This window comes from Coptis chinensis, chromosome 5, assembly GCF_015680905.1.
Source record: "Coptis chinensis isolate HL-2020 chromosome 5, ASM1568090v1, whole genome shotgun sequence".
NCBI lineage: Eukaryota > Viridiplantae > Streptophyta > Magnoliopsida > Ranunculales > Ranunculaceae > Coptis > Coptis chinensis.
In genome coordinates, this window is record NC_141460.1 from 30,197,685 (window position 1) to 30,219,457 (window position 21,773).

General features: G+C 37.9%; 2 long non-coding RNA genes across 3 annotated transcripts in view; both read right to left on the reverse strand.

Annotated features, from left to right (window-relative positions):
- Positions 1-680: 680 nt before the first annotated feature.
- Positions 681-21,773, reverse strand: part of LOC147497285 (uncharacterized) — a 35,799-nt gene continuing 14,706 nt past the window's right edge. The window contains exons 2-3 of the long non-coding RNA XR_015196901.1: positions 1,271-1,377; positions 681-777 (exon numbers count right to left, since the gene is read on the reverse strand). This is a non-coding gene — a long non-coding RNA (uncharacterized LOC147497285). The remainder of the gene's footprint in view (positions 778-1,270; positions 1,378-21,773) is intronic.
- LOC147497286 (uncharacterized) lies at positions 5,219-5,675 on the reverse strand. Of its 2 annotated transcripts, none has more exons than XR_015194788.1 (3): positions 5,634-5,675; positions 5,464-5,520; positions 5,219-5,374 (listed from the first exon to the last, which is right to left on the reverse strand). It is a non-coding gene; the product is annotated as an uncharacterized LOC147497286 (long non-coding RNA). The 2 variants fall into 2 exon arrangements; XR_015194789.1 differs by having other exon boundaries at positions 5,464-5,514; positions 5,634-5,666.

Consider the following 21,773-nt stretch of genomic DNA (forward strand, 5'->3'; position numbering starts at 1 on the left):
TAAAGTGTTGGAAATATTTGCAACGCTTAAAAAGAGTTGCAAACAGAAATTTCCAATGCTTATTAAGCGTTGCAAACAGAACTTTCCAACGCTTATTATAATTATTTCGTACACATATTTAAAACCTTTGCAACGGTTTTTTATTTCACAAACGCTTTTTAAGCGTTGGTAATTTGTTAAAATTTTTACCAACGGTTTGTAACCGTTGCAAAGTTGTTAGTTAATTTAAAAAAAAATAATTTAAAATTCATTTGTAACGGTTATAAACCGTCGCTGATGGGTTGCTAATAAAAAAAAAATTCTCATATTTTGTAGCGAGACCAACTAAACCTACAATAAACAATGTATTATAGTTGCCAATTGAAATAACTGAGTCCACAACCATAGATGTTAAAAATTCTTTTTCACCACCAATCAGATTTGAAGAGAGTGAGGTCTTTCCTATAAAAAAAAAACTTTGAAGAGAGTGTGGTAGCAGCACACTTTGCCAACAAACTCTTCTTTTCTTCCATACTTTTCCCCTCTATACTTGCAACAAGTTCCTTAATTTTCCTAATTGCCTGAAATACAAGTAGCAAACTCATGGCTTCTAGAACAATTTCTCATGAACATATCCATCCAATCAAACCAAAAGATCCAAATTCCTTACTTAAATGGAAGAAGCATTTCGAAAACTACATTATAAGACTTTGAGTGGACACCATCCTTAATGAAAAGTTTGGCCTCCTTTAAAAACTCTTCCGCAAAAAGAACTACTCTAGTGGTTCCATCACCCACCTGTAGACAATAAATCCGGTTATTAAAATTACAAGTGAATTCCAAATTTATCCCTAAAACCTAACCAATACAATTATTAATGATACCCTCTTAACTTTTTCTGAGACAATGTCCTTGTTAATGGTCATTATCTTCTCTAAAGTATAAGTTGTTAAATGTTGTAGTAATGCAACCATCATAACCCACTCTAAGATAAATATAAACTTTAGCATAAAAATTTCACTCTTTTAGTCAGCCAATCACTAAAATTAGTAAATTTGTTTTCTATTGTATACCTCAGATTCTTGAGACTTGGCAATATCGACAAGAATCTTAGCAGCAGGATGAACAACATCAAGAAGTTTCATAATAGTAGCACCATCATTAGAAATAGTAGCATTGCCCTTGTCATCATGAATCAATTTATCCATTCATCAATAAGAAACATATACGCAAGCCAGAGTTGCATAAAAGAACGACGTAATATCATAAATATGAAAGAAAAAAGATCTACCTCGTTCCCAAAAGTTTCAATGAATCCGCCGCATAAGTCATATCAGAAATGTACTCTTCATGGGCGTCAAAAGAATTGCAACAAGTACATTGCCTTGTATCCCAAACCTATGGAATGAAATTTATAAAGTGATAATTGATAAAATTTGAATAGTCTACCTACGAAATGAACGATGAAACTCAAAACGTAAGTAAACTAAAACTATCTTATGATCCTATGTTTATCAAAGTTTTCCCTACTCTCAATCCTATGAGATATAGTGGAGTAGGAAGTTCGTTCCACTCCTAGTGCTCTAGCATGGAATTGTTTTCTAATCTAATTAATCGGTCTTTAAGTCAATGAGAGCTTTACGAAGGTGTGTATACTACGATACCTATATGAAATTGATTATGTTGAATCTAACTACGAATGCTATGGAAATATGATTGTTTTGAATCTAGATAAAGGATTAGAGGGGAATTGAATCCACCTCGAATCCAACTTAATAGCCTAGCATAGATTCTTGTATCTCGATTCTTACGTTCTTACGGCAAGAAATTCGAGTTCTAATCCCTACTGTTCATGGGATTTCTACCGAGTACTAACTAGCATGTGAGGTCGTCCACCCATTCTCATGGTGAATCACGACCTTCTAGATTGGAATAGACTCTACAATGCTTCTACACTATACCACTAAGTTTTCATCAAGGCTTCATCAACCCCTCTAATGGAGGTTTTAGCCTTGAATCATTCTGCAATCATTTCCATATGAATCTAAACTAAACATATTATCAAGATTCGAAATTTACTAATCTAATTAAACAATGATTAAATTCTAATTAACAACGAAGAAATGGTAACCAACAATAATTAAAACTAGATCTAATAGATTGAAATAACACAATTCGAAATTGAGAAAATAACTATTTTATTTATCTAATCAATCAAGAACAATGATTCAAAGACTTAATCTAAAACAAGAATTGAAAATAGAACTAAACTTAATTAATCTACATGAAAAACTAGATCTAGAATTCATTAATGGAGGCTACTAATCTAATCTATTTCTAGGTCTAACTATCTACCATTAACAAATAGCTAAGCTTTTGTTTTTATATGTCCAGATCCAAAAATCGTGCATGGGCTTGGAGCCATGTTTTGGGCCAGAGAATCAGGCCCAAAACCCAATATTTTCAGTCCAAAAAGGCCTCTTCAGCTACAGTTAGCTTCAACAGACTTTTCGTCCACTTCTGCTCCTCTGATTGGGTCAAGGCTTGAACCATTGGAAAGCTCTTTCCGAGCCAGTCGTTTTGACATAAGATAGGCCCCATTCTTAGGTCTGAGTCCAAAGATACGGCCTTCGGAAGTTCTGCTGACTTGTGTGCTATTTCAGCCCGCGTCGACTTTTCAGCTTTTGACCGGGCTTTAGAAAGGCCTTGTCTTCTTGAATCATGGCCTTTAATCACGGAACTCCTTAGTAACCGACCTTAGCTCCTTTATCTCGCTAAAGTGGCACATTTTTGCACATAATGGACTTTGAAACCTGAAATGCATAAAAACAAGTAATCAGTGTTAACTCTTAATTATTACTCACATAATTGGTCTAAAAGTATGACTGTTACAGGGTTAAAACTACAGTTTTGGGCTCTTATCAAACCACCCCAAACAACATTTTGCTTGTCCTCAAGCAAAGATGAGAAATTAGAATAAGTGACCAAAAATGGAGTTCTATCTACTCGTTTATTTGAGTCGCGATTGCATTGACCACATGCAACAAGGCCTTAAACCACTAGGAATTCCCTAGTGGATGAGTTATAGCCTCGTGAGAGTTTTCCAGTGAACGTACTCACAAACTTCAACTATACTACAACGACTAAGAAATAAAACTATTGTTTCCTTATTTATGTCTCAATTATCTATACATCTCACTAGCAATGAATACAGAATAATCATGTCGAAACCTAAACTAATATATGTGATAAATGTAAAATGAATAGTTTACCTACAAAATGAACGATGAATTCAAAATGTAAGTAAACTAAAACTGATCTTACGAGTCTCAATTATCAAAGCTTCTACTCTCGATGCGAATTGCACTAAGTGGAGTAGGAAGTTCGTTCCACTCCTAGTTCCCTAGCATGGATTGTTTTCTAAGTCTAAGAAATCAGTTTTAAGTCAATGAGAGCTTTACGAAATGTTATGCTAACAAGACGCGTTAATTTAAATAACGAGATATAATAAATAACAAGATAAAATATAAACTAAAGTTAATCTACGAAAGCTACGGAAATACGATTGTTTGAATCTAGATAAATAAATTAGAGGGGAATTGAATCCAACTCGAATCCAACTTAACGACCTAGCGTAGAATGTTGTATCTCAATTCTCACGTTCTTACGGCGAGAATTTCGAGTTCTAATCCCTAGTGTTCATGGCATTCACTACACCAGAAAAGACATTTACTAACGGTTATATCTGTTACTAATATTTTTACTAACGGTTATATCCGTTAGTTCTGGGGCGTCACTCTCACTTAGGCCAACTTTAGTAACGGATATAACCGTTACTGATTAATAATATTAGTAACGGTTATATCCGTTACTAAAATTATTTGTAACGGATAGCCAACAACTCGTGACCCGATTAAATTTGTCATTTGTAACGGATATAAGTGTTAGTCAAGTTTGGCGCGCTTCAGTTTCTAGCGGGAAAATAATTTGTTTCTCACGGATATAACCGTTAGTAATGGATGTGGTCACTTGTTTACTAACTATTATTTGTAACGGATATATCCGTTAGTAAACTGTAGCCACTAAATAAAAAAAAAAAAATCCTGGGTCAAATAATATCCAATACAAATTTGGTCAAATAATGTCAGATGAGTAGAAGCAGAACTATGTGACTGACTTCTCATACTTATATACAATGATATGATGAGTACAAAATTTTCACCGAGGCTGGGCAGAGAAAGGAGCTCCCAAAGCCTTCAGAGTGGTGGACATGAATGTACTAAGTCCAGGAGACTATGGAGAAGCAAATTGATTACTGGACCCTCTCCTTCGCCATCGACGCTTCTTCGAATTCTCTGAGAGATCGAAAAGCTTCAAGAGTGGTGATTCTTTCTCGATGCTATAGGTACCAGCGTGTATCGGGGGCCCATGTATGACCAAGGTCTAACACAACACAATCTTAACAATAGAAAATCTTTGGACCCCAAGAATACAGATATAAGAAAGAGGGCACCAAAAGATAGAGAACCCAAAGCACAAGTTCTCATCTATAGCCATCTTCACCACTTAGTGATGAATAGAAGGAAATAACTCAAGATTCTTCTCTAGGGTATATACATATGGCAATTTGACTAAGCCGACAAGAAAAGGAACTTGATCCAATTGATTTTAAATGATAACCCGAGCTGCAAACAATTAAGCACAAAATTAGAACAACGTTCTTTATCTAGAGGCCCACCACAATAACTATTTAACATCACCTCATTGAAAGACAAAATGCATCGATTATCACTTTAAACAATATAAAATGGAAAGTGAAAGGCAAAAACTGAAACTAGCTAATTTCTGACTTGCACCTAGTCACCTACAAGTGTACAAAATCGCTATCCGAAAAATAGCATGTCAACTGGCCAACATCATAGATAAAATCAAGGCAAGAGATGAACGGATGCATACTTCCAAGTCCCCATACTACATCAACACTACTAGGACTCGGCTTAGATCTGTGTGTCCAATTTAAATATGAGGTATCGAAACATATGGGTTGTCAATGCAATACAAATGGTTCAAGGTTTGGAAAAAGATTTGCAAGCAGCCCGGTAATATATTATCAAGAAAATCAAATCATTTAGATTTCAAACCTTTGAAGCCTCAATCTCGTGAATCAGCATCATCATCATATAGAGGCCCACCAATAAAGAAACCATCCGGTTCGGTTATGCGTTTCAAAGACTAATTCACCTTTCTGCAGAGGAGCGTCGCCACTATTATCTGCAGTTACAACTCTTATATCAACACCAGAAATCGGTGGAGAAACTGAACCCTCGATATACAATCCCGATCGACCAGAAAAGGGCAGAATCTTTTCTTGACAACCATCAATTGTAACTGAAACCTAGAAAAGAAAAGGTAGTAAATACCATGTTATAGCAACAGCCCACAGATAAGAACATAGTTCATATTGCTCAAGGAATCATTTTGTACCTCTGTGGCGACAGAAAGATGGCCCTTTCTTCCAGTCTTGTCACCTTTCAACTTCATCTGCAATATGGTTGGCATATTGCCAAGTTAATCAAATAATTTTGCTAAAAATGCTTAATCATAACTTGTGGAGCGTCCTTATCAATATACCATATTAAGATGCAGCGTTTTACCTTGTAATTATTCTTGTGCACATTAAAACCAAGAGGTTTGGCGGCTTCCTCTATTTTAGACATTATTTCATTTTGTATTTGAGAAGTAAAAGCGTGTTTCTCGGTGACGAGACCCTATAGTTGGAAGGTGTAAACAAAAGATTACAAAGGAGCATTCATTAGTCGATCCGAAAAATGAAATTTTTAGGAGATAAATTACAAAGGGAAACAGATCATCTTCTTTGGTTGTTTTGACCGATTGGTCGGTGAACATAATCATACTCCATTCTTTGCAAAACAAACAATGATCTTGAAGAAAAACATTGCACAAAGGCGAAACAGTTAAACAAAGCTAATAACATGGTCAAATATAGACCTCCATTTCTTTGTTCCTCCAAAATAGAGTTCATTATCCTTGACCTTCTTGAATGAACTAGAATTTCCTTCACTCTCGATCCCTCGTAGGATGTGGACACCGAGCTTTGCTCATATAGCCTCCTTTTCTTAAAAGGATAGCTCCTTTGAGACCTTTTGGCGTGTGTAACAAGTTTTCCTTCAAGGAAAACAGGCTTCATGTCCCCATCTATAAAATAAGAGAACCCCCAATTAAAATGTGATCATTGAATTAAGATTTAACAAAATACCAACTCAACGGGCGGGATACCTGATATAAATAAACCAGAAAGAAGCTTACCACTATTAAAAAGATCCCCATCTTTCAATTTCGGGGCAACTTTCAAAGATCCGGATGCCAACGACTTCAGTATCTTGCGGTCACCAATACGTGGGTGGTGCCCTAAAAGTCTTCAAAGTCACGGTGCTAGGTTGGGTGCACCCAGAAGAGTTTTCGTCATCATCTTTACTAACTAATTTTACATCATCATGGTACCTAGGAAAAGGACCATGAAGAATGGGGTCGGTGCACAAAGGCACCTTCACACTACTATCGGAACTTACAAGTGCGAGGGGTTTAGTATCTAAATCCATTGGGTACTTTCGAGCGCGACGCGTGTCGGGGCACATTACCATTTGGTAAGGTACCAATCTTTTTCGCCTCGGCTCTAACTTCCCGTTTGTAGGATTCAAAGACATCCCGAGAACATCTCTTTGTTTTCTTTGGTAACCTTCCCGATTTCTTTACGCTTTTTTCACAAACTTTGAATCTTGAAGCAAATACCATTATCCGAACGCGATCCTTATTGCTACCTTGCAAGCCAAATTCGGAAGCAAAAACACTCTCATCGAGCTTCCTTGATCCACGGGGTTCTAGTTTTAGTGGTTTCTCTTCATCTAGCAATTCCTTCTTAATGGTATCTTTGACAATTATGGGTTGAACTCTACCAGAAGATACATTACTTGAAGCAGGAGTACTATCGCCTTTCTTAAAAAAAAACTGTGGAGCTTCTTCTTTTGATGTTTGAGTCCTTTTCCCCTACTATTTTTACTATTATTATCATTAGAAAAAGAAATATAATCAAAGTTTGGAAAATGCACCCAAAACAACAATCTACAAAAATAATTTTTAGCCAACGGATGGTGAGATAACGACAAAATTTGAATGTCTCGTGTTAACATTATTGTTTCCCTTCAATCCAAAATGCACCAATAACAAATCGAAAAATAAAAATATATTGGGCATTGCAGATAAAATTCAATAGCTTGTGTGTTTCTTAATTATTTTTTCACTATTGTAACAACTGGGGAGGCAATTAATCGATTGTATTCAAGAATCAAAGCTAAATAATAACTAATTACAATAAAAATCAAATAAAACAATAAAAATGAAATCTTTATTAAAAAGCAATAAAATAAAACTCACCTAAGTAACACCAGAGAACAAGTCTCCACGGAAAGATCGAAATCGAATCCAACAACGATTGAATCGAGTTAGTGAAATCACGGGACATATATCGGAATCAGTATGTTAATCTTCCAAATACCAAAAAGAACAAGCCCAATATTCACCACCCAATGTTCATATAAGTAAAAAAAAAAAAAACGTGCACGAAAACCCGGAGTAGTTGTGAAGCTGGCGTGGAGTTGAAATGGGTAATGGAGATTGTTTCTACGAGTTTGGTAGAGTTGAAATGGGTAATGGGAAGGGAGAGTGAAGAGGCGAGATAGTTAGACTTATACTTTCTTTTGATTTTTGGCTTTTTAGGCTTTTGTTTTATTTTTTTTTTCTCGATTTTTTCTTTTTTATCGGTAAAATATATTAAAAGTTGGGTCAAAAAATAAATTGGGATATATCTGAACAAAAACTTAAGGAGTAACGGATATATCCGTAAGTAAATTGGTAACAGTTATATCCGTTAGAAATGAAAAAAATGGTCTGTTAGGAATTGACCATTCTGGTGTAGTGATTCCTACCGGATACTAACTAGCATGTGAGGTCGTCCACCCATTCTCATGGCGAAACACGACCTTCTAGAGTGGAATAGATTCTACAACCAATTCTATACTAACCACTAAGTTTTCATCAAGGCTTCATCAACCCCTCTAATGGAGGTTTTAGCCTTGATTCATCAAACTAACATTTCCCATATTATTATAACTAAACATAATATCAAGATTCGAAATTTACTTAATCTAACAATAATGAATCTAATTTAATGGCTGGAATGAAATAAGAACAAGAATTGAAATTAGATCTAGAATGGAAATAACCAAATTCGAAATTGACAAACTAACTATTTTATTTATCTAATCAATCAAGAACAATGATTCAAGAATTTAATCTAAAACAGGAATTGAAATGGAACTAAAACTTAATTAATTAATAAAACTAGATCTAGAATTCTATATCTTAATTTAGGTCTAACTAGCTACCATTAACAAAGAGCTAAGCTTTGTTTTTATACATCCAGATCCAAAAATCGTGCATGGGCTTGGAGCCATGTTTTGGGCCAGAGAATCAGGCCCAAAACCCAATTCTTTCAGTCCAAAAAGGCCTCTTCAGCTACAGTTGGCTTCAGCAGACTTTTCGTCCACTTCTACTCCTCTGATTGGGTCAAGGCTTGGTCCATTGGAAAGCTCTTCCTGAGCCGGTCGTTTTGACATAAGGTAGGCCCAATTCCAAGGTCTGAGTCCAAAGATATGGTCTTCGGAAGTTCTCTTTGTCTTTGTGCATTGTTTTTATTTTGCGTGGACTTTGAATTTTCATCTTTTGACCAGGCTTTACAAAGGCTTCGTCTTCTTGAATCTTGGCCTTTAATCACCGAACTCCTTAGTAACCAACCATTGCTCCTTTATCTCATCAAAGTGGCACATTCCTGCACATAATTGACTTTGAAGCCTGAAATACATAAAAACACGTAATCAGTATTAACTCTTACTTATTACTCACATAATTGGTCTAAAAGTATGACTGCTAAGGGGTTAAAACTACAGTTTTGGGCTCTTATCAACCACCCCCAAACAGCATTTTGCTTGTCCTCAAGCAAATATGAGAAATTAGCATAAGTGACCAAAAATGGAGTTCTATCTACTCTCGTCTCGCTGAGTGCGATTGCATTGACCATATGCAACAAGGCCTTAAACCACTAGGAATTCCCTAGTGGACGAGTTATAGCCTCGTGAGAGTTTTCCAGTGAAGGTACTCACAAACTTCATCTATACTACAACGACTAAGAAATAAAACTATTGTTTTCTCCTTCATGTCTCAACTATCTATACATCTCACTAGCAAATACATAAGAATAACCCAGTCAGAACCCTAAGCTAATATATGCATAATAATCAATCATCTAAAATAAACATATAATAATGAGTAATACTATGAAATGTAATAGCAGGTCCTTTTCTGAAAACTCGGAATAGCGTCCTTAAGTAGGTCCTCACATAAATGTCAAGGCAAAAACCACTCTGATTTTTCCACTCAAGTTTCGCTGCTCCAGGGTGCAGTGGGCACACTTTACCTTACAATCTCAATGACAACAAAGGAAGCGGAGTCAATCAAAACACATGCCACTTACTATCACACTAACCTATTCCTAATTGAGCTAGAGGTCTTTATTAGGTATTGCGGGGATTAGGAGATGGTTTAAGAAGGAAGGAAATGGATATTCAAAAGGACAAGTCTAAGATAATAGAGTCTTCATATTATGTAACTTAGAGAAAACCTTGTTATTTCCTTTTGCTTCTATACTTTGTTTCCATCCTTAGCCATATTTTTCTTTTTCTTTTCTTTGGCTTTTGACTCCCTTTATTCTATTTTTGGAGTTTTTATTTTATTTCTATTTTTATTTTTCTTTTCTTTGGATGGAAACTTCTTTTCTTTATTTTCTGAAGCAACTAACTAATTGTTGTTTACACAGGTTTTTCTCTTCTTCTTTCTTCATCATTCTATTCTCAGACTTATTCTAAATTGGGTAGGTTGATTTTCTTTTTATTTTGTTCTGTTTTTGTAATGGGGTAAAAAGAATTTGTGGTTTATGAAAGGGCTAATGAAAGGCTCGATTAGGGACTAAGCTTAAAAATATACTTAGGTCAGAATTTCTAGCTATATCGATCCAAAAAGGGCCTAAATTCTAGCTTAGGATATGGTTTAGTGATCAAGCAAGTGGACGTGTGATTTCTCTATCAGATTTTACTTTTCCCTTGTGTCATTTCTCAAATGTTTGGCTCATATAAGGCTTTAGGCTATATTCTCACAGGATTTGTAGAATAAGTACTCTAGCCTAGATTTGAGAAACTTCTCGCTAACAATCATAGATACTCATGTAATATATTTATAGATAGATGTAAAGATTATTACCTATATATTAACCTAAGTTTCTAACAATTATTTTGATGCAAGTGCATTGAGACTTCTAGATTGTTAAGAGCATGGAGAAAGAAACAATACCAATATTCCTAAGTGTATAGCATAACTTATTTATTTATATTTTTGAATTTTTGAAATTTTAACTAGAAAACAAGCGCATATTATACATATCTATATCCTAACAGGATGTCTTAATTACACGTGTTTCTATGCCCCCAAACAAGAAGCATGCTTTGTCCTCAAAGCATTTAAATAAAGATGGTAGGAAAAATACCATTGAAGCGTGAAATTCGGGGAACATCGCAAAACAAGGTTAAAACATACAAAAATATAGTAATATAAAATAACCGACGAACTCTATAAGAGTTCCACCCATTATGGGGTTAACAGAATGAAATTGCTTGGGACATAAGCGGACACTAACTTAACTAAAACTTACCCGCACCCCAAAGATTTACTCGTCATCCTCCTCTTCTATATGAGGTTCTTTTCGCGATCCTGCCATGCCATAACAACTTGCCACGCCTTCCGCCGTGTATCATCAACTAGTGCTAACCTCTCTAGTGTTACTTGGTCCGATGGGGTGTAAGGGGCAACCAAATGTGGTTGCACCTGCCATCCCGCCAAGTCATGGCTCGGAATGATCTTACCACACGATTGGTGGGTCTCATGGTTCCCGACCCTTTCCCAACAAACCAAGGCAGGGCATAAGAGAATTCAAGGTAATGTCATAAAACTTCGATGTCGCCGTCGGCGTAAAGCTAAAGCAAGGAAAACGTCACCCGGGTATTATTGGCGAAATAAACTGCCGTTCCCTAGAATGTTCATCATGATGAACAACATGGTTTGTGCCTACATTCAGCGATAGGCTACCTTTCGAGGCGATGTTATATTGGTCTTGGTCCATGATTAAAAACACCCCTCCCCATAATACTCATGGAAATAGGCATATTCATATAGGTATGAGTTATCGTCATATATCCCCCGTGTGCATAGTGGTGGGGTAATGGCAACCCGAAACCAAAGCTATCAATTGTTTCTTGAATTCCATAGTCGTGCCATCAATAGCAAGGGAAAATTTTTGTTCTCCTTCTTGGGTACAAAAAAGTAATATTATTATAGAAGAATTCAGTTAGCTTAGGTGAAAAAAGAATCGTCATCACTCACCGGAAGATGCGCCATCCTAATCGCCGCGATCCGCTCGTGAACGATGCTCCATAGGTATCGGTTCCCATCAAGTCTTCAAATGACTGTTCGGGGAATCACTATAAGAGGTGTCATCTCAAAACTACTCTGTAGAACAGCTCGAAAACCTGGAAGAAACCTCAAAAATTGGAATTTCACATTGCTTACGGGAGGAGGGCGTCTTGCGCTTCATTATAGTAGCGAGTCGCTTTCGTAGGTTTTGGAATTACAGTGTTTGGCGCGGTGGTCGCTCTGCTTTAGCGAAGTCGCTCGTGGGTTTTTGATTTACAGTGTTGTAGGGCGAGTCGCGCTCTGCTTGAAGCGGGCGGCCGCTCGAAAAAAATTTATGGCGGTGTATAGTAGCGCAGTGGCTTTCGTAAATCTTGAAAACTTGAGTGTTTACAAGAAAAACAAGCAGAAAAAGCTTGGAGCGAAAGGTGAGAGATGATTGTGGGGTGTAGTATGGGTTGTGAGTGTAGATTGATGGATGTTTAAATAGGTTACGGGTTTCCAAAGCGAATCGGCAAGTTGCCAAATTGTTTTTAAGGCAATTTCGAAATAGAAAACGCCAAACCCGAAAACGGAAACTAACCATAGTTTTGATTTCCTAACAACCACGGTATCTTTTAAACTTGGTTTAGAATAGTAACTTCTAAACTCTACTACATATCATGCTACCACTACAAAAAAATCATAGATATGCCGATATCGGCCTAATTTTCAACTTTGACTCCAAGACAACCTTACGAAAGATGATCAAAATAAATTATATTAAAATAATATGAAATCCAAGCAATCGAAAACAAACAACTTAATATTCAAATCTAACTACTGAAATAAAATTCCACTAACAAAATAATAAAAAAAAACAATGAAATAACAGGACACAACTGATGGTGAACACCTAGGCGTGTGAAGAAGATGGTCCCTGGGATGGAGACTGGTTCTATGGTGAAGAATGGCTTGAGCCATCTGGCCTGCGGCGACGATGCTCATGCCTCTCAGACTCAGCTGAGACAGACTCATCCACGAGTGGCATGCGTCGTAGCATCTCTATCCTGAACAAGCGCTGTGTTTCCATCTCAGTCTTGAGTACTGCATACTGGGCTTGGTGATTCTGGTGGATAATCTCCAAGTTAGACAAGATATCTTCCTGACCCCTTTCGAGCATTTCAACTCTCGTCTGAAAGTTCGTTTGCTTATTTCGAAGTACAATTTGTCTATGTCGGATATCTTCACAGATACGATAACCGCATCGCAACCCAGTTTGCAGTATTATCATTCGTTCTAAATTAGAAGTATGACTATCGAAATTATCCTCAACCAACCATGTCATATCTTCCCCTTCATTATCCGACTCAACTTCATTCTCTGTAGACAACGGCCAAGTCTCTTGGATGCATTCCTTATAAATACTTGCATTAGAATGCAATTTGATCTTAATAGGAGCAGATTTAGCGATAGCTCTAAATGAGAGCATAATCTTAGTGATCAATACGGGAAGAGGCGCCATGCTCTTTCCCACTCCTCTAATCACATTCAAAATTAAATCGAGGATGCGAAATTACACTCATTCCAGAGAGCGTCACGAACGAAGTCCGATGTCGCTGACTTTGTCTTTCAGGGGCGTTCCTACCAATCCACCGAGCTTCTGACCCGGTTGATTGGTTTCTGGTCGTCTAACGCAATGAGATATCGTATTGTATTCACCCTCTATGACCATATCTTTCATCAAAGCTGGAACTCCAAATTATCTTTGGGATTCTGAATGGTCATATCTAGGTTGGTTACAGGCGTGATTCCTAATAGCTCAGCCAACAACTGTCTCGTTACTTCCCTCCTCGTTCCTGCTATCCTAATGAAAATCCTATTTCCCTCCAATTCTCGTTTCTTATAAAACTGTTCTACCAAATCGTAGTGATAGAACTCCTCTGTCGAATACCACAGTCTGTTCCAATCCCTCTTAATCATATTGGCGTCGTAAAATGGTGCGAAATGGTCGGCCTCAAACGCGTGCTCCGGCAACATTCTTCGTCGTAGCGCCATTGAAGTTTGAACTGATTTGGGGTTTGTAGATGGTGGTGGATGCAAGTTTGATGAAAACCAACTAAACACAACGGTGGTGGCGGTGGTGGTTTGAAGACTTGAATTGGTGGGTGTTTTCTTTGTGGAAACGGTTGGAGATTGTGTTGGTGTTTCACAAAGGGCGTGGGTGGTCTTTCTATTTTGATGTATTCTATTTTTATTTTTATTTTATTTATTTATTTATTTATTTATTTTTGGTTGCTAGGGTTTAATTAGTTAGTGAAGGGCGGTTTGAGAAGATGAAGTCGCGATAATTTTTGGAGGATGATAGGCTGTGTAAGTCTTGGCGAAGTTGGCCCAAAGCCCAATTCGATTTTTCGACTTTAAATTCGATTTTTAGCGCAACTTCAAACTAAATTTCTCGCTTCGTTATCGGTCCGATTTTTGCGAATGAGGTATGGAAATGATCAAGAGAGAATTTCCAATCCAATGATCCATAAACTACTGTATTCCGACTGTGGGTGACATATAAGATAGTGGAAAACGCCTCGAAGTGCGTGCATGGCGTAAGTTATGCTTAACGAATGAACACTAAATTAGATGGCGTCAACCCCCCAATGAACTATACTAATGGACCTAAGCAACACAAATAGAAAGTTCGAGCAATCCGGATGGAAAGACTGATTTCCCACCCCCAAACAAATTTTTAAACACAAAATTTGTTTTAACATGGGTCGTTTAAAGTCAGATTCCCAAGACTTGTTGGATTGCTAGTTCTCTGGGTTTAGATATATATCTATACCTAAAAATGAAAAAACAATTATTATTATTATTATTATTATTATTTTTTTTTTTTTTTTAATTTTTAGAAGGAAAAACAATAAGCAATAAAGACATAATTCACACCATAGAGAAACATGACTCAAAAAATCCGAGAAAAACATGCAAGAGTGGAAAACGTGAACTATGTGAACCGTGGACTTAGGATCCGGTACTTACAGCCACACACTCCATAGGGAGGGCCCGGTTACCTTAATGGTGCACTTACCATTAAATGGAAGTGAAAGGAAGTACACCAATGACAAGGGTCATTCCTCATATATAGGGTCCTGTAAAAGGACTTCCTCTATATCAGGGGACAGAAGTTCGTGAAAATGTTTTAATCATTGACCGTTAACTTGAAAGGTACTGTTGTCCTTGGGATTTACCAAGGTAATTGCCCCGTAAGGGGTGACTTCAGTAACCAGAAAAGGACCAGACCAACTGGTTTTAGTTTCCACGGGAAAATATGTAGACGGGAGTTGTAAAGCAAAACCTTTTGTCCGACCACAAACTCTTTGCGCAAGATATGCTTATCATGAACACGTTTCATGTTAGCTTTATAATCCTTCGCGAGATCGTAAGAATCGCTACGGATTTCTTCAAGCTCATTTAATTGTAACTGCGTTTGACACCGCCTCATCAATATTGAAGTTAAGGCTTTTTATAGCCCACGAGAGCACGGTGCTCTAATTCAATCCGGCAAATGACATGGTTTCCCAAATACAAGTCTAAAGGGAGACATACCTATAGGAGTTTTGAAAGCAGTTCTATCGCCCATAAGGCATCCGATAGGCGCTTTGACCGGTCTTTCCTATCGGGGTTTTGTTGTTTCTAAAATCTTTTTGATTTCCCTATTAGAAACTTCTACTTGTCCGCTAGTTTGTGGATGATAAGGAGTTGCTACTTTGTGTGTAACTCCATACTTTTTCACTAGGGATGCAACAACTCTGTTGCAAAATGTGTTCCACCATCACTAATGATGGCTTTAGGAATGCCAAACCGACGAGAAAATATATTCTTTAATAAAAATACAACGGTCTTATGGTCATTGCTACGGCAAGCTAGGGCCTCTATCCATTTAGACACGTAGTCCACGGCAACTAGAATATAAATATAACCGTGGGAAACAGGGACAGGGCCCATGAAATCAATACCCCAAACATCAAAAATTTCTACTATCAAGATTGGATTTAATGGCATCATATTACGCTTAGGTGATTAAGCCCAAGTTGTTGGCAACGAATACCGTCTTGCAATGCACTTGGGCATCCTTAAAAAGGGTAGGCCAATAAAATCCACATTGAAGAACTTTAGCGGCTGTTTTCATTCCACTAAAGTGGCCACCACACTCTTTGTCATGGCAAAACGATAGAACTTCATTATATTCCCACTGGGGAATGCAACGACGAATAATCGATCCGCACAATACTTAAAAGGTAGGGCTCATCCCAAGAGTATAACTTGACTCGGCCAAGAACTTCTTACGTTCATTTCTTGACCAATTATAAGGCATAACATCAGCGCTAAATAATTTACGATGTCCGCGATACCATGGTGATGAAAAATAGCATACGATGCTCATCGGGGAAAAGAGTCGGATATGGACTCGAATCACTACTATCGTCATTTGTAAGTCTAGATAAGTGGTCGGCAACTCACGTTTTCGACCCCTCTTTTTGTCCTTTATTTCTAATGTGAACTCTTGTAGGAGAAGAATCCATCGGATTAATCTCGCTTAGCATCCTTCTTTGCAAGAAGGTACCTAAGGAGCTGCATGGTCCGTGTAAACTAAAGTTTTAGAACCAACCAAATAAGGGCCGAAACTTATCTAAAGCATAAATGACAGCTAAAATTCTTTTTCAGTAGTTGTATAATTCCGTTGGCGTCGTTTAATGTTTTACTAGCATAATAAATAATGTGGACTTATTATCTAGTTTCGTCCCAAGACGGCACCAACTGCATAGTCACTAGCATCACACATGAGTTCGAAAGGTTTAGACCAATCGGGGAGGCTGTATAATAGGTGCGAGTGGTTGTATGGTTTTAAGGTTTCAAAAGCCTGTTTACAGTTAAAATTAAAATCAAAGATTGCATCCTTCAAAAGCAGGTTAGTTAAAGGCCTAGCTATTTTGAAAAATCTTTAATGAAACGCCTATAAAAACCCTGCATGGCCTAGAAAGGCTCTAATCTCACGGACAGTCCATGGTTTAGGTAGGGTCGCTATCTTATCTAGTTAAGCTTTATCTACTTCGATGCCATCACTAGATACAATATGACCTAGTACTATGCCCTTTTTGACAATGAATTGACACTTTTCCCAATTTAAAACGAGGCTCTTTTCTTCACACCGTGTCAAGACCTTAAGACGGGTTAGACAAGCATTACGTAAAAGGAGTCTCCATAGATAGAAAAATCATCCATGAACACTTCCATAAAGCTCTACCATGTCACTAAATATATGAAGCATACATCATTTGGAAGGTACGGGGGCATTACAAAGGCCAAAAGGCATTCGTTTTATAGGCATATGTTCGAAGGGACATGTGAAGGTTGTCTTTTCTTGGTCATCAATATCAATAATAATCTGAAAATAGCGGAGTAGCCATCCAGAAAACAATAAAAGGCATGACCAGCTAGATGTTCTAGCATCGATCTATAAATGGTAAGGGAAAGTGATCCTTTTCGTGTCATAGCATTTAAACGCGTCATGAATCAATCTGATTCTCCATTTCATAGGACCTTGAGTGACAACATAGTCACCCTTCCCGTTCATTACCATGGTAACTCCCGATTTCTTAGGAACTACATGAATGGGACTTACCCATTCGCTATCGGAGATTGGGTATATAATACCCGATCGAGTAATCGCAAGACTTCTTCCCTAACCACCTCTTTCATGGCGGGGTTCAAGCGGCCGAGGTTCGCGAGAAGTCTTGGCGTTATCCTCCAAATAGATAACGATGAGTGCAAACATTAGGGTCAATTCCCCTTAATGTCGGCTAGGGACCAACCAATCGCAGACCGATGTTCCCTAATCACCCTTATTAAACATGTCTCTTCATCCTTAGTTAACAGAGAAGATATAATTATCGGGTGACTACCATCCGGATCAAGTTGAATATATTTTAACTCCGAGGGAAGAGGTTTAAGCACTGGTGTGGACGGAATGTCCGTTGATGTTTCATAAGTGTCCTTATCTTGCATAATGAAGACTTGCTTAGGTAGCAAGTCTTCGTAATCAGTATATGGAGCAACCGACGGGTCTACAATTGGTGTGGACTCCAGGATGGTGTTGACTTCCTCTAAGTAGGAGTCATTTACAAAATCTGAAGTTCCAAAAGAAAGGAATTTGTACATATCGTTTTCAGGAAACGTGTTGTTAAAATAATCTTGAGCTAAACTCTCGATCATGCTAACCTCCCCATCTGGGACAAATCGGTAAGCTGTTTCATCATTTTAAAACATTTACCTCAACGAAAAGATGGCCAAAAGATAAGGACATCTTTCCATCGCGACAATTTATAAAGCGCATTGGCGGTTGCCAAGAAGGGCGCCCTAAGATGATCGGTCACAGAGTCATTAGCGACTTACGTATCGAGGATAACAAAATCAGCAGGATAGTAGAAATCCTCGAACCTTAACAAGCACGTTTTCCACTACACCTTTAGGATACTTAATTGACACGTCCGCTAATTGCAGCGTTATTTTTGTAGGTTGCATTTCCTGTAGACCTATTTGTTTATACAAGTAATCACGGGGAGTAAGTTAACACTTTTCGCCCCGTGTCTAATAAAGGCGTCGCCGCGTGTGGGAATCTCCTAAGGTGCATTTTCTGAGGGGGGCGACCGGGGTCCTTGTACTTAACAATTCCATTATTTTCGGATAAAGTTGGGAACCTGCTCAGTTAAAAGCGTCTTTAGGTATGTTGGTCTTACGCCTAGTAGTGCACAACTCTTTAAGAAACTTAGCGTGGTTAGGTAGCTTTTAATAGCCGAGAAAAGGAAGGTTTATCGTTAGATTCTTGAAAGCGTTCCTAATTTCCTCAAAGTTTGTATCCCCGGTTAGCATGGCTAATTTTTGAGGGAAGCGGTGGTTTAGCTCTATATTTCTCATATGGCTCTACTTGCTGTGTAACCTTGGCTTTCGGTTTATTTGGTTGTGATTTAACTGGTACCTCTACCGTGGTAGGCTCCTCAGTTTCTATTTGCGGTATCTAGTTCGATATCGGTGTAGGAATAATCGATGTGGTAACTATAGGCGTAGTTACTTTGTTCTCAACCACTCTTCCAGAACGGAGAGTGGTGATGGCATTTAGGTCACCTACGATTGTAGTTTCCGTACTAGAATTACCGTTTACCTCAAAGGTTGTGTTTGCTATTTTAGGGTTTGGTATCGCTTGTCCGGAAACACGCCTTTTGGTTGGGCTTTAAGCTTGGGCTAACTGTTGTATGCCCCGATTTATGGATTGTAAAATCTGTTGGTTTGATTGAGTCATAATCGGAAAAGTTGTTGGGTAACTTGTATAAAGGCGTCGATCACGATCCGTTTGTGTAGGTGTAGTAGTCACGGGTGGTGCATTTGGAACTATCTTTCGTTGATTATTTATGGGTGGGTTGTGATAGTTATTATTATTAACCGAACGATACCTCTATTGGTATTATAATTATTATAATTATTCCGACCTTGTGCTTGACCTTGTGTGGTGGTTGCGCTTTGGTTGTTATAATTATTATAATTCCCTTGACCTTGTCCTTGTCCTTGTCCTTGCCTAGGTGGAGCTTGGTTATAATTGTTTGCTTGCCTAACGTTTTGATTATTGTACCACGGAGGTGTTACTTGTTGATTATTTCTCCACCTGAAGTTGGGATGTTGTCTCAGTTAGGAATAGGATAGTTATTAATAGAGTAAACATTATCTTGTTCGGTGGTTGTTGTTCATAAGCTAGAGGACAATAATCGTCCGGTGCTCGGACTCAAACAGAAATTACATGGGTTGGAGTTTACATTCATGCGGGGATAGGCTTTTGTTGAGCGAAATAGCCTCTACTTTTTAGTTAGAGATTGAGTAAATTTTTAAGTTACGGATCGGGTTTCTTCTCAAACATACCGTGCCTATTTATTGAAGAAGAAACTAGGCTGGCGGGGGATATCATCACTACCCCCAATTATTATTCCGTTTAGTTTGGTCTTCTAAAAATTTGTAAGCCTCGGGGCTCCTTTACTTAGGAAACTACCCCATTCATTATGTCAAGGACTTCTTTATGGTGGTGTAGAAGACCTTTGAAAAGGCCGCGAACTAACGTGTCTTTCGCTAAATTATGATGTGGACACTCTATAAGGAGATCGGTGAAGCGATTCCATGCCTCGAGAAAATGATTCATGAGGATTCGTCGAAAAAATGAATCTTGGAAAGCATCTCATCCGTCTTTAGGGGTGGGTAAAAATGTTCCATAAACAATTTGAACAAGTTTAGCCCACGAGTCCCACGTAATTAGGCTTGGGCAGTTAACCAAAGCGCGCCTTATCGGCTAATGTGAAAGGGAATACCCTCGGTTTACTTTGTTCGCACCTACCGTAGGATGACGGAATGTTGTAAGGACTTGTTCAATCCTACGCGTAATCTTTGGTAAGGTTTTTCATGGTCTAACCCATGAAAAGCGGGTAACAAATTAAATATGTTTGGGGGATTGAAAAATCCCCCATTGGGTCTGCTAGAGCGATGCACGATTTAGGGCTATCACTTTCAAGGCTTTGTAAAAAGTCGGAGAGAGGAGTCTCTCTTTCTTCCCCATTATGTCGGTGGTGTGTGTGAAATAGTAGCTAGAGGTGTAGTGTGTGGTATACTAGATAGACTTGTTTGTTGCCGTGTAATTACGTTTGTTGTTTTGTTCGACCGGACCTTAATCTCATGCAAGACTAAGTTGAGCTTAACTAAACATGCAACACTCCAAACAATTACGATATACTAGTAGAAAACCTCTAGCGGAAATGCGAGGTATGGAAGAAAGGAATACGATGGCGTCCTTGCTTCGCTTATGAATAGCGTCTTGTATGCGGCGTGTTCAATGTATATAAGAGATTAGAACACTTAAAAACTTGACAACTCGAAGTTGAATCAAACTGTGGAAATCCGAAATTTCAGCTAAAGGCTGGCGCGCGCTTCGATGCTGAAGTCGCTTCGGTGTAAAAGTCGAGTTCGGTGTTTTAGCGGGTCGCGCTTGGTATGTATGGCGGCTTCAGTGGTAGATGAAATTCCAGTAACTTAGCGCTGGTCGCTCTCTTAGGCGTGGCGCCTCCGTGTATTTTTCTCGAATTTGTCAAAGCTGAAATGGGCAACCACAGTATGAAACAAACAAGGGTGGGTGGGTTTAATGGGACTTAAAAATGACTACTTCTACTATGAGAACAATGCTAAAGTGCAACTAAGATGGCAGCGGCGCCATTTGATAAATGTAAAATGAATAGTTTACCTACGAAATGAACGATGAATTCAAAACGTAAGTAAACTAAAACTGATCTTACGAGTCTCAATTATCAAAGCTTCTACTCTCGATGCGAATTGCACTAAGTGGAGTAGGAAGTTCGTTCCACTCCTAGTTCCCTAGCATGGATTGTTTTCTAAGTCTAAGAAATCAGTCTTAAGTCAATGAGAGCTTTACGAAATGTTATGCTAACAAGACGGGTTAATTTAAATAACGAGATATAATAAATAACAAGATAAAATATAAACTAAAGTTAATCTACGAAAGCTACGGAAATACGATTGTTTGAATCTAGATAAATAAAATAGAGGGGAATTGAATCCACCTCGAATCCAACTTAACGACCTAGCGTAGAATGTTGTATCTCAATTCTCACGTTCTTACGGCGAGAATTTCGAGTTCTAATCCCTAGTGTTCATGGCATTCCTACCGGATACTAAGTAGCATGTGAGGTCGTCCACCCATTCTCATGGCGAAACACGACCTTCTAAAGTGGAATAGATTCTACAACCAATTCTATACTAACCACTAAGTTTTCATCAAGGCTTCATCAACCCCTCTAATGGAGGTTTTAGCCTTGATTCATCAAACTAACATTTCCCATATTATTATAACTAAACATAATATCAAGATTCGAAATTTACTTAATCTAACAATAATGAATCTAATTTAATGGCTGGAATGAAATAAGAACAAGAATTGAAATTAGATCTAGAATGGAAATAACCAAATTCGAAATTGACAAACTAACTATTTTATTTATCTAATCAATCAAGAACAATGATTCAAGAATTTAATCTAAAACAGGAATTGAAATGGAACTAAAACTTAATTAATTAATAAAACTAGATCTAGAATTCTATATCTTAATTTAGGTCTAACT